Source organism: Crocodylus porosus, unplaced genomic scaffold, assembly GCF_001723895.1.
Source record: "Crocodylus porosus isolate Cpor-Errol unplaced genomic scaffold, CroPor_comp1, whole genome shotgun sequence".
Classification (NCBI taxonomy): Eukaryota; Metazoa; Chordata; order Crocodylia; family Crocodylidae; genus Crocodylus; species Crocodylus porosus.
Genome location: NW_017728923.1, coordinates 13062375 through 13073025, shown reverse-complemented (window position 1 = coordinate 13073025; position 10651 = coordinate 13062375). Strand labels below are relative to the sequence as shown.

At 41.6% G+C, this 10651-nt stretch overlaps 1 long non-coding RNA gene across 1 annotated transcript in view; it reads right to left on the bottom strand.

Annotated features, from left to right (window-relative positions):
* Positions 1 to 2206: 2206 nt before the first annotated feature.
* Positions 2207 to 10651, bottom strand: part of LOC109313492 — a 10947-nt gene continuing 2502 nt past the window's right edge. The window contains exon 2 of the long non-coding RNA XR_002102064.1: positions 2207 to 4552. This is a non-coding gene — a long non-coding RNA (uncharacterized LOC109313492). The remainder of the gene's footprint in view (positions 4553 to 10651) is intronic.

Here is a 10651-nt window from a genome sequence, read left to right as displayed (position 1 = left end):
GTTCAAGCATGTTTATGATAGGAACATAACCATCATTTCATCTTGCCAACTACACTAGTCAGGTGATGGCAGTGGTGAATTACGTTCAAGCACACTGCATCAGATTAAACATTGATGCACAAGGGAATTGTATATAAGCAGAAATTTATCCAGAGCTTTTCCTTGATGGAATAATTTCACCGTAACATCCAAAACAGCCATCAAAGACGTTGACGGCTGATACAGCAACACAACAAATTTTTTTACACAACGTACAAATTCTTATCAACATCAGGCCTACTCCCTAGACCTGCCAATAGATGTGGGAGTTTAATGAACTGTTTCCAATTGTCTTCGTGTGACCACTGAACTGGCTGGTGGTGTCACAACCAGTGACACTGTGGAATCCAATTAGAGATGTGTGGATTGGCTCAGGCAATTCTTACATAATTTCATGAACTGGAATAATCTTATTGGGTTGCTTCGCTTTATCCAAACCTTAGGCACAAGATTATGGCACAGAAAAAGGACCAATATGTCTGTGTCATCACAGGAGAATACTAGAGAGGAGTATCCCTGACTGACTACGTTTGCCCTGTAAAAGCATTCTTGTGTCCACCTCCTCTTGTTGTGAACGTAGTTGCAAAATGTCACATGAGCTGGAGTGCTCTGCCTTTCTGTCAGCAAAACCATCAACAGTGAGCACTTCTTCACTTCAAAAACATTGGTGTGATTACTTAGGAAGTTCCTCACTTAAGAAATTTAACTATGCTTTCTTTGTTTCCTGGTAAGGTTACGAAACTACACCATGATGCCAGTAACAGAAGAGATCTGCTGCTAATGATTCTGTGGATTGGCCTAGTAGTTTGAGTCCTTAATATTCTTGTGTCAGCCTTACGGGTGGTGATGGATATCAACTGAAGACAATGTCAACTCAGTTGCACATATTGGAATAGTTAGCAAACACTTGTTGCACAAAAGAATCAGCCAAATCCCCAAATGTTCATGCAGTTTTTGGCTTTCCTATTCTCTGTACATGAGCCATACCATCAATAATAACAGCTGACTTCTCGGAAGTAGCATCTGGCAGAACAGTTACTGCTTTACCTCCAATCAAGATCCATGACAAGGCTGCTTTGTCAGCAATTTGTTGAGCAATGTGTTGGGTTTCAAAAGTGCTGGAGGACATCCAGACAGTTCACCTTGTAGGAGAGGGCACGTTGAACCTTCTACCTGCTGCAACTGCTGCGAGTAGCCTTTGCTGGATCTTCTTTGTGTTCTGCTTCTATATAATTTTGCTGCACAGTCCCATAGCTGACTTTACATCCTTGAAGGTTTTCAATTTTGATTAGGGTATGTTTGCATAGAAGCTCAGTAGCATTTGCAGTAAGGCATCTATGGATAATTGTGTTCGCTATTCCTCTTCCTTTGTCACATGCGTTCAAAATATCTAATGCAATATCTTCTAGCACATCTGCCTTAGAAATATGTAACAGCTTATTGTTAGAAACCTTAAACAAGTTGAACATTTTGAACTGCTCTTGTAGCAACTTGACACTGTTGGAATCTCATTTGAGTTGTGTCCTTTGTTTTCGTTATGACTGAAAGATGTTATATTGATCCCACATATTTGATTTACCATCTTGGTTAGGTTCCTCTTTCATTGTAGTTCAACTCCCATCATTGTCTAGCTTATTCACTGCATGTTATGTTTACTGTGCCACCAGCAATTTGGCAAACCTCATTAACATGCTCTACTGCCTGGTTGGCTGAAATGTTTACAAATGGGAGAATAGCTGTCTTAATCCTCCTTCCACAAACCCACCATACATCATAGGAGCAAAATACATTAAACCCTTCATATATTCAAGATATACTGGAGAACATCTTGTGTAATTTGTGTGATCATTCACAGCTATCAGCAGAAGTATTTCTTTAACGGTAGGTAAATGCTCATGCCAGTTTCCTTCACGTTCAGCCCTGATGAAGCTTAAGAGAGTATTAACTACTTCCTAATACTTCATCCAGCACTTGAATGAACCTTGATGGGAGTATTTTTCCACAAACCCTAGAAACACAGCGATGGTCATTAGCAGATGCATTTCACCACATTCCTTCCCGCTTTGCAGTTATCGTTTCTGAATGCAACAGCCATGCTACTGGAAAGCTGGTCAACAGCATCGTAATCTAATCCTTTGCTTGAACTAGACAACCACACAATGATTTCAAAATATACCATATTACTTTTAATGCTATTTTGTGTGCTGTAATAGCACAGTTGTACAATTTTCATTTTATTGTGTCAGTGGAAGTGTCAGTGGAAGTGTTTTCTGAAAATAATCTGCTTTCTGTCTAACAATCTTCAAGACCTGAAGTGGCAAAATTCTGACCAATTGCTGTTATGTAAACCATGATGATATGGAAGCCTCCCAGTCAAATGATTACTTGTTCAGTCTCTTCTTGCCGAGCTCACCCAAGTTCATTCGTTTTGTAATACAATGCCTGATCAAACGTTATGACTGTGTACTATTGTCCCAGGCATCCTGCAATTTTTACATTGCATGATGATAGTTGAAATGGTGTCATACTCGGATGCTGCTCCAGGCAGTATGGGACAATCCAACAATTGATGGTGGTGAAATATCATCAGAAAGAAACTGGTTAAAAGCTGTCCACTCTGGCATGGCTGTGTTCTCTTTGTTGTCAGCTGATATTCTACCTAGTATCCATGGTAGCTCTGCTGACATCTGTTAAACAGCTGTGTTGTCAAACTTCTCATTCGTGTTACTACCCATACTTTGGATGGGTGGTTTCAATGACTTGTTATTGGTCATCAGCAATAGAATTACTTTGTTAAATGCAGGGGCTACATCTTTCAAGGTGCTTTTCCTTTCTATTACATTGGTGCTCTTCACTCTCACCTGGTTTTAATGATCCTCTCTGAACTGCTACAATTTCCATTGCAGGAAATGTTTGTTTTCTATCCACTATCTCCTCCAAGTGTCAATATTGTCCAATGAAAACTGAACAAAATGACTGGGAACGAGATTCTTTGGGATAATAACTCAATTTTCCCAAAATTCCTTTAAGTTTTTCTCAGCAACGGTGGTCTTGATGTGATGAACTGTGTCATCATGGAGACTTTGTACCAGCTTCTTAGGTCTGGTTGTGTGATGTATCAGCAAGCCTAACCCAAAATGTTTTGGTGTTAGCTTTTTGCCCCTTGATTGCAAGTAAACCAAATCCTGACATAGAGATGTACTGAATGTTTAGATTCTTATCTTGTGCATGATGTTCGACATCTCACATCACTGTCATCTACATTGATGTTCAATATCAACATCATTGTCATCTTCCAAAATCAAATGGATCAATGTGTAAAGGCTACCAGAAATACATTTTGAGGCTTGCTCTTCATTTAAGTTGCAGTATCCTTCCATGCCTACTATAACTTTCAAATCTGCTTTGATCTCAAGAGCAGCAAAGTACAAGTTTTGTGTGTCTGAACTCATCTTTGAACTGCAGACCAATGGCTTCCTCATCTTTATATGCAAAGTTACAACTGCTTGTATGGCTTTACCAATTGTCACAGTTCAGAAGACAAGGAGTGGAAGATCTGTATTTCTTTGGTGCTGAAGCTGAATGGCTGTCTTTTAGTAAGTCTGAAGTTCTTGCTTCATTTGCTTCAGTGTGGTCAGAGGACATTCACCACCTTCATCTTTTGCTAAATCACAATAACTTTCAAGTATATCTTTCAGACTACACATCTCCATGCAAAACTGCCACCTAGTTCATCAGTCACTTGATGCCACGCTCTTGCTTCAGGAGAAATAAGAATATCTTCTCGCACGATCCTCACATGTGAATGGGAATGAGAGACATATTGCTTCTGTTGTTCCTTCCACCTGCATTCAGGATGATAATGTGCCTCAGCAGCTATTAGATCTTCTATACCAATTTGGTAATGCCATTCTTCATTCTTCTCTGCCAGCTTGTGTATTGCATTGGCTGATTTAAATGACAATTCTTATTAGAATGTTTCCACCAAAATCTGCACATCCTCCAATGAACTGCTAAAGTAGATGATCTGCTTGATGTCCTAATGTATTCTTCACTTTATGTTGTTAGCAGGGTTTCCTTTTCATCTTCTACCTTGTACAACTTTCTTAACAGTCTCTCAATATGTCCTTTGTATGTAAAAACAAAACAAAACAAAAAAACAAAAATGTACCAAGAATAGTTTCAATTGAGGCTTTTGGAATGTTGTAGCGCAGGATCAACACAGCATGATAGTCTGTCAGGAATACTGGCATAACAAGTGTTGAATCCAGTGACTGTCATACGTTGAACAAGTGCTCATTTATTCACACAATTCCAGCAGGTGTACTTTAGCTAATCATTGACTGTGAACCTACTTTGACACACAATACTTCTTGTAGATTCTGAGTCATACCTTCTGCACTTTGCTGGACTCGGTGATACTCTCAGCCGCACTGTAATGTTTTTGCTTAGGGGCAATAAGAGTGAGTCTCTTGTCAACAGTCTCTATCCGAGGTTTTCATATCAAGGTAGTCTGAAACAGAATAGAGTTGATGTAGTAATTTTGGAAATCTTTTGGGTATATAATAATGAACAAAACTGTAAATTCATGGCAGCCACCTTTGAACCAATGTGGCTACTATGTTGGAAATGTTACAGTTGATCTCCACACTTGATACAATTTTTGGTTTCATCATGGGAATTGATTTTTAACCTTAGTGGAGGCTGAAGTATTGACCAAAATGTGAATTCAAAGCAGTCATCTTGGATTCCAATATGGCGGCTTCATGCACTAATTGCCAGATTGGCAACATACCTTTTGTGACATGGGTAGACCACCTCTTCCTGAAACACACTGCTGCTGCTTACGACAATGAGTTGCCTATGGGATGACAACTAGGACTGTGCCAAGTTTTGGTCGCTGATTCAATTCAGCGGAGATTCAGCGGCCAAATCCCTGAATCCGAATTGAATCAGGAGACCCTTTAATCATTGTGAATCAAATCAGAACCCTCCAAATTGATTTGAAGGGATTCGACGATTTGGACATAGACGCAACTTTATATGTTTTTCCTACATGCCTCAAGGTACCAGGCGGCTCGTGAACACTGAAATGGTGGGGCAGATGGAGCGTCCCACAGGAATGTGGGAAGGTTCCCAGTGTGCTCGGCAGCACACCTGGAAGTGAAGCACTTCTGGTCCACTTCCAGGCCCACCGCGGATCACGCAGGGAACCACCCCCCACCCCCGCTCGGCGATTGGTGCCACTTCTGGGTCCACTGCCGAGCATGCAGGCCCCCCCAACCCCCCTGTGATCCTGTGGGACACTCCATCTGCCCCACCATCTCGGTGTGCATGAGCTGTGCCTGGTACCTCAAGGTATGTAGGAAAAAAAATTAAAGCTGTGTCTATGGCCAAATTGCTGATTCTCCAAATCAGAATGTAATCTTCAGATTTGGCTGAATCAAATCGGGACAGTGATCTGAATCAACTAATTGAATCACTATCCTCCGAATTGGGCCAAATTTGAATCCAATACGGCCCGTTTCTCACACTCCTAGTTACAACTTCACCCTTTTTTACCCTACTAATTCTTCCATGTTCATCTTTAAAATGTTCTGTCCTGCTATTTACCTTACTTGATTTAACACATTCACCATTCAGCACTTCTACACGGTCACTTTCAACAAAAGCAATGTGAAGTACAGCATTCACTACCAGCAAAGGTGATAACACCTTCCAGCTTTCTTGAATTACTTAGCCATAATGACATTATAATAAAATGCACATGGTTGATGCAGTATACAAATTAGTCTTAATTTTGGAGCAGGGTTTATCATGACAAACTCCATTGATTTCATTAGGTTTACCTGTGCAGATCAGATTGCAGGCTCAGATCTTAAATATGTAGTGAACTCTGCCAAACTATAAATATCTGTTTCAAAAGAAATAAAATTCACCATGTAGCCTCTAAGATGTTAAATTAATATAAACAGGTAGAAGTTTGCTGCAATCTAAAATATAGCTTATGTTTATATTCTCTTAGCTATATCTTTGCAATTTGTTCTTAACTATGAGAGTAAAGTTAAAACCAGATCTAGAGATTCTTTGGAAGGGAAGAGGTATTAATGAATATGGGGTAAGAATGAAAGAGGAAGAGGAGGGAATACATGGGTGAAGGGGCAGGTGGAGTTTACATTTATGCTTGAATAATCATTTTTTGTGCACAGAAAAAAGTTAGCTTGAATTTCAGTTTAGGGGATGTCACATTGCCAGGTGAAAAGGTGCAAGATGAAGAGGGTTAATGAAAAACTCAAATTTTAAGTTCCTTTGCTTTTTGACTTCTTGTTGGATTGATTTTAATTCAAACAAACACATGCAACTAAGTGTATTGTATTAACAATATTATGTAGCAGGAGATGAAGTGAGATCAGGCACCCTGTTGTTACCCTGCATAAGAGAAAGCCCCTGTCCATGTCTCTAATTAGACAAGACAGGGAAAGAATTAACTCCGTTTTACAGATAGAGATTAATGTTCAATCCAAAATTGGTTTAAAGTCTAGGCACCTGCCTGAGGTCACATAGGAGGTCAGTTGCAAAGCCAAGAATCAAACTCCTGAGTACCAGCCCAGTGCCTTAACCAACAGGCTTCTTCTGTTCTTGTCTTCAATACCCCTCTGAGCAAATTTTAGTTCAGCAGACTAGCATGCAAAACACCATCGCAATTGACACAAACTGACAAAAGACTGAAGAGAGCTGGACACTGAAATACACGAACGACAGGCAGTTACATCTAGCAGTAAAAACACAGAGTTCAGGTTGGAATCCCGGCTCAAACAATGACTCATTATGTGACCTTGGACAAGACACTTGGCCTCTCTCTGTCCATTGGTAAAATGGAGATTTTAACCCTTTACAGAGGAGTTATGAAAATTAATCAACTAATATCTGACAAGCACTTTGAAAACCTCTGAATGAAGTTGTTAATACTGCTTAGTGCAGTGCTTCCATAGTTATTATTAGACTGCCAGGTTGAGGTACTTTGGCAGGACAGCCTGTTACATTGACAGGCAGCATCAGTTTCCAGTGCTGACAATCTGGGATCCTGCACTAACAATAAATGCACTTTAAATAGGGCAATTCCTAGTATATCTAATTTATTAGATACTTTTCAGTTTTACCTCTTATGTTCCACTTGGAAAAAGCTTCTACCATCATGACTAAATTTACTTGCTTAATCACAGTTATACAGTAATAGATGGAGTGGTAAAGTACCTTCCATTGGGTTGTTTTGTTTTGTTTTTTTACTTTGGGTATATGATTGTAACTCTTGACTTCACAATGTACTGTTTGTAACAAAATTTTACGGGAAAAAAATTAACTTTTCTAAGATGGCAACAGAAACTGGGTCTTCCCATTTAAATGTAAACGTATCACTTTTTAGCAAAACAGATGTGTTCTAAATTGTAGATCAACTCTATGAGAAAAATATTCTAACTTGACTTTCTTTGAAAGTAATGTGGAAAATACGTTATAAACATGGTTCGGAAGAATGGCCAATGACATACTTGATATCATATATGGCTTTGTCATCTGTGTTCAGTTATTGATCTATCACTTCACTACACTGAGGAATAATGGTTCAGATAGCTCTCGTTTAAAAAGTTGTTTCTTTAAAAGGGAGCCGTCAACTTGAAATTACCTTTCTCTGAAAATCTTCACAAGTAACAGGTTAATATTACAGCTGAAAGACATTTGCAGGAAAAAAAAAAATTCCCTGATCTTCCAATTTAATTTGGGCCTTTAAAAGCACCAAGCCTGCATGAGTTACACTTCCTGTCCTGTGTGCTAGCCCTAATGACTTCACTGTTATGCTGTGCTCCTGGAGGGACACTCGTGTGCATATTTCTCCCCAGGCCTTGCTAGGTGTTCAACAGTAACAGCAAAGCTTGTTATTTCAGTTCAAGGCTAAGAAGGGTGTCTCCTTATTTCACAGGGTGTTTTAAGAAAGCCGGGGAATAATGAGAGGATAGTGGAGAAAGCTCCTTCACTCCACAGACACTGGTATTAAAGCACAGGATGTTTGGCAGGGAATTAAAAGAGTTCCTCTTTATTCTCCAGGCCCCAGGGAAGAGCACGCAGCTTTATGAACTTGTTAGAAGATACAGGGAAATCTTTTTGCTCCATGATGGGTGCGCCTACATGAAACGCTTAATACGCAGTAGCCTAATAACATTGGGCAGTAGTGGGCCAGGCAAAAACTGTGTTAATATGCTACTGCACAGTAGTATTAAGCTACTGCACAGTGTCATTAAAAAAAAAACCTGCACTGGCGCTACTGCACAGTAAATATAGTTACTGTGCATTGTTAGTACTTCATTAAGCAAGTACTAAACTAAATGCATAGTAACTACTGTGCATTAATGAACGTCTAGACGCACAAAATGAACCCTATAATAAGACTGAGGAGCAGCAGCAGGATGTGTTGTCATTATTTATTTGTATTACGGTGAAATCAACTGAAGTGCAACTGAATTGTGCTGGGCACTGTACAAACAAAACATAAAAGGGCACTTCTGTGCAAGAAGGAAAGCAGCTGGGTAGGAGCTTGCTACTCTGCTCTCAGATTCAGAGACAAAAGCCAGGGAGGGAGGAAGAAATAGAGATGTGAATGATGAGGACCAGCTGGCCAGGGAGAGGAAGGCAGACTTCCACCCACTCAGACTCTGCCTATTTTAGGGAAATATGCATTGGTATAGCTACATTAATAAATCTGCATCACTGTAAACCCTTAATTATAGACTTACTGCACTGGTACAACATGGCACTTACACTGGTTCAGTTTAATTGAATAACACAGCAAAGTAAGCTTCTTGAGCCTGCATTTTTCTTGCTTGCTGCTCTTGTATGTATTAAGGGTTTGTGCTACATTGCTGTAATTACAACAGTGTGAATTTCTTTAGCAAAGACATGGCCACACGTGTACAGCTGCATGACACGCATCTATTTTGGAGGCCTGGGAGAAGCCGTCCAGGCAGGGGTTGAAGGGAACTTCATTTGCTGAGACTAAGACAGCAAGTGGAACACGTTTGAGAAGTACTGGGAAATCCCTTGCATGAACAGGGGAGCAGGTTGGCAGCAGGATATCCAGTATCTCTCTGGAGTTTCTCTGGAAGCTAACACAAGCTACACCTGTAGGGGATCTCACCACAAGAGCCCCTCAAAGTAGCAGAAGCAGAGGACAGTGAATTCTACATGCTTAATGAGAATCAGGAGTCCTCGAGTCCAGCCAAAATCAGTGCAAGAGCTAGATAGGGAAGCTGGGGCTAGTATTGTAGTGGAGCGCTCTCTCCCTGTCCTCTCTGGATAAGCAAGAAAATGAACTAACAGTGCAGTTGAAGGATGTGGGCATCTGCCTGGGCTCCTATGGGAACTAGGACCAACTTGTAGCTTGCTGAGAGTCTTCTATACCTGTGGTTCTCAACCGTTTTTGGACAAGGACCCATCTGTAAACATCAATGGTCAATGCCAACCCAGTGCCCCTCACTCCCAACCCACTGCCCCTAGCCCCCAGTGTATGGGGCAGGGAGTGGGTGTGTGGGGCAGGGTGGCTGTGTGTAGGCCAAGGGGGCCCCAAGCAGCCCCTCACAGGCTGGAACTCTGCCAACCTGCAAGGGAAAAGCTGCAGTTTCCTATGTTTTTCTCTTAAAGGAGAATCCTTTTTTTAAAGTTTGTTTGCGACCCTTTCATATATTCTTGTGACTCGCTTTTGGTTGCGACCCACAGGTTGAGAAACGCTGTACAACAGAGAAAAAAATGAAAATAAAATGTACTGAGACAAAATGGGAGGGTCGGATCTGCTTCACACCTCTTATAAAATTGACCAACTACAACTTGACAACATCCATTTCAGCACAGATTTTATAGCTACCCTTACTCCTACTTACAGTAGTTGCAAAGGTCTTCTTTGGTTTGGCAGCTCTGTTCTTCTGTCAAAGCACCACATAAGAGACCATCTCCATCCTAAAGAACTAACAACCTAAGGCCCCTGATTTTGGATGAATCCCTGAACCTGACTTCAGTGGTGCTTTGTGTGGATCTTAGGCTTGTGCAAAGGGGGTAGTATTTGCTTCAAATTCAGATTTGGCTGATTCAGGGGACAGTGATTCAATTAGGTGATTCAGATTGCTGTCCCGAATCGATTCAGCCGAATCCAATTCAGAGATTCGGCTGCTGCCAGATCAGCTGAATCACCTACGCCCATTCCCCTGCCCGATCTCCCAGCCCAGCAATGGCTGCCCTGCCCACCCCAGCCCTTTGGGGAAAAAGAAAACTCCCAGGCACTGGCTGCTGCTGGACAAGGCAGCAATCCCCACTGCCCCACACTGCATGGGGGGGCTCTGCCATGAGCCCTCCAGACCCCTCCCACTATCCGAGCCCCGACCCTGCCGCCCATGGATGCCCCGCCCACCCCAGCTCCGGCCCTTTAAAGAAAAAAACACCCCCAAAACACCACTCACCTATTCCTGCCCAGCAGGGGGTGATCCAGGCTGCCCCCCACTGCTCCATGCCATGTGGGGGGGCTCTTCCATGAGCCCCCCAAAGCCCCGAGGCTGCTGCAGGAGCTGGTGAG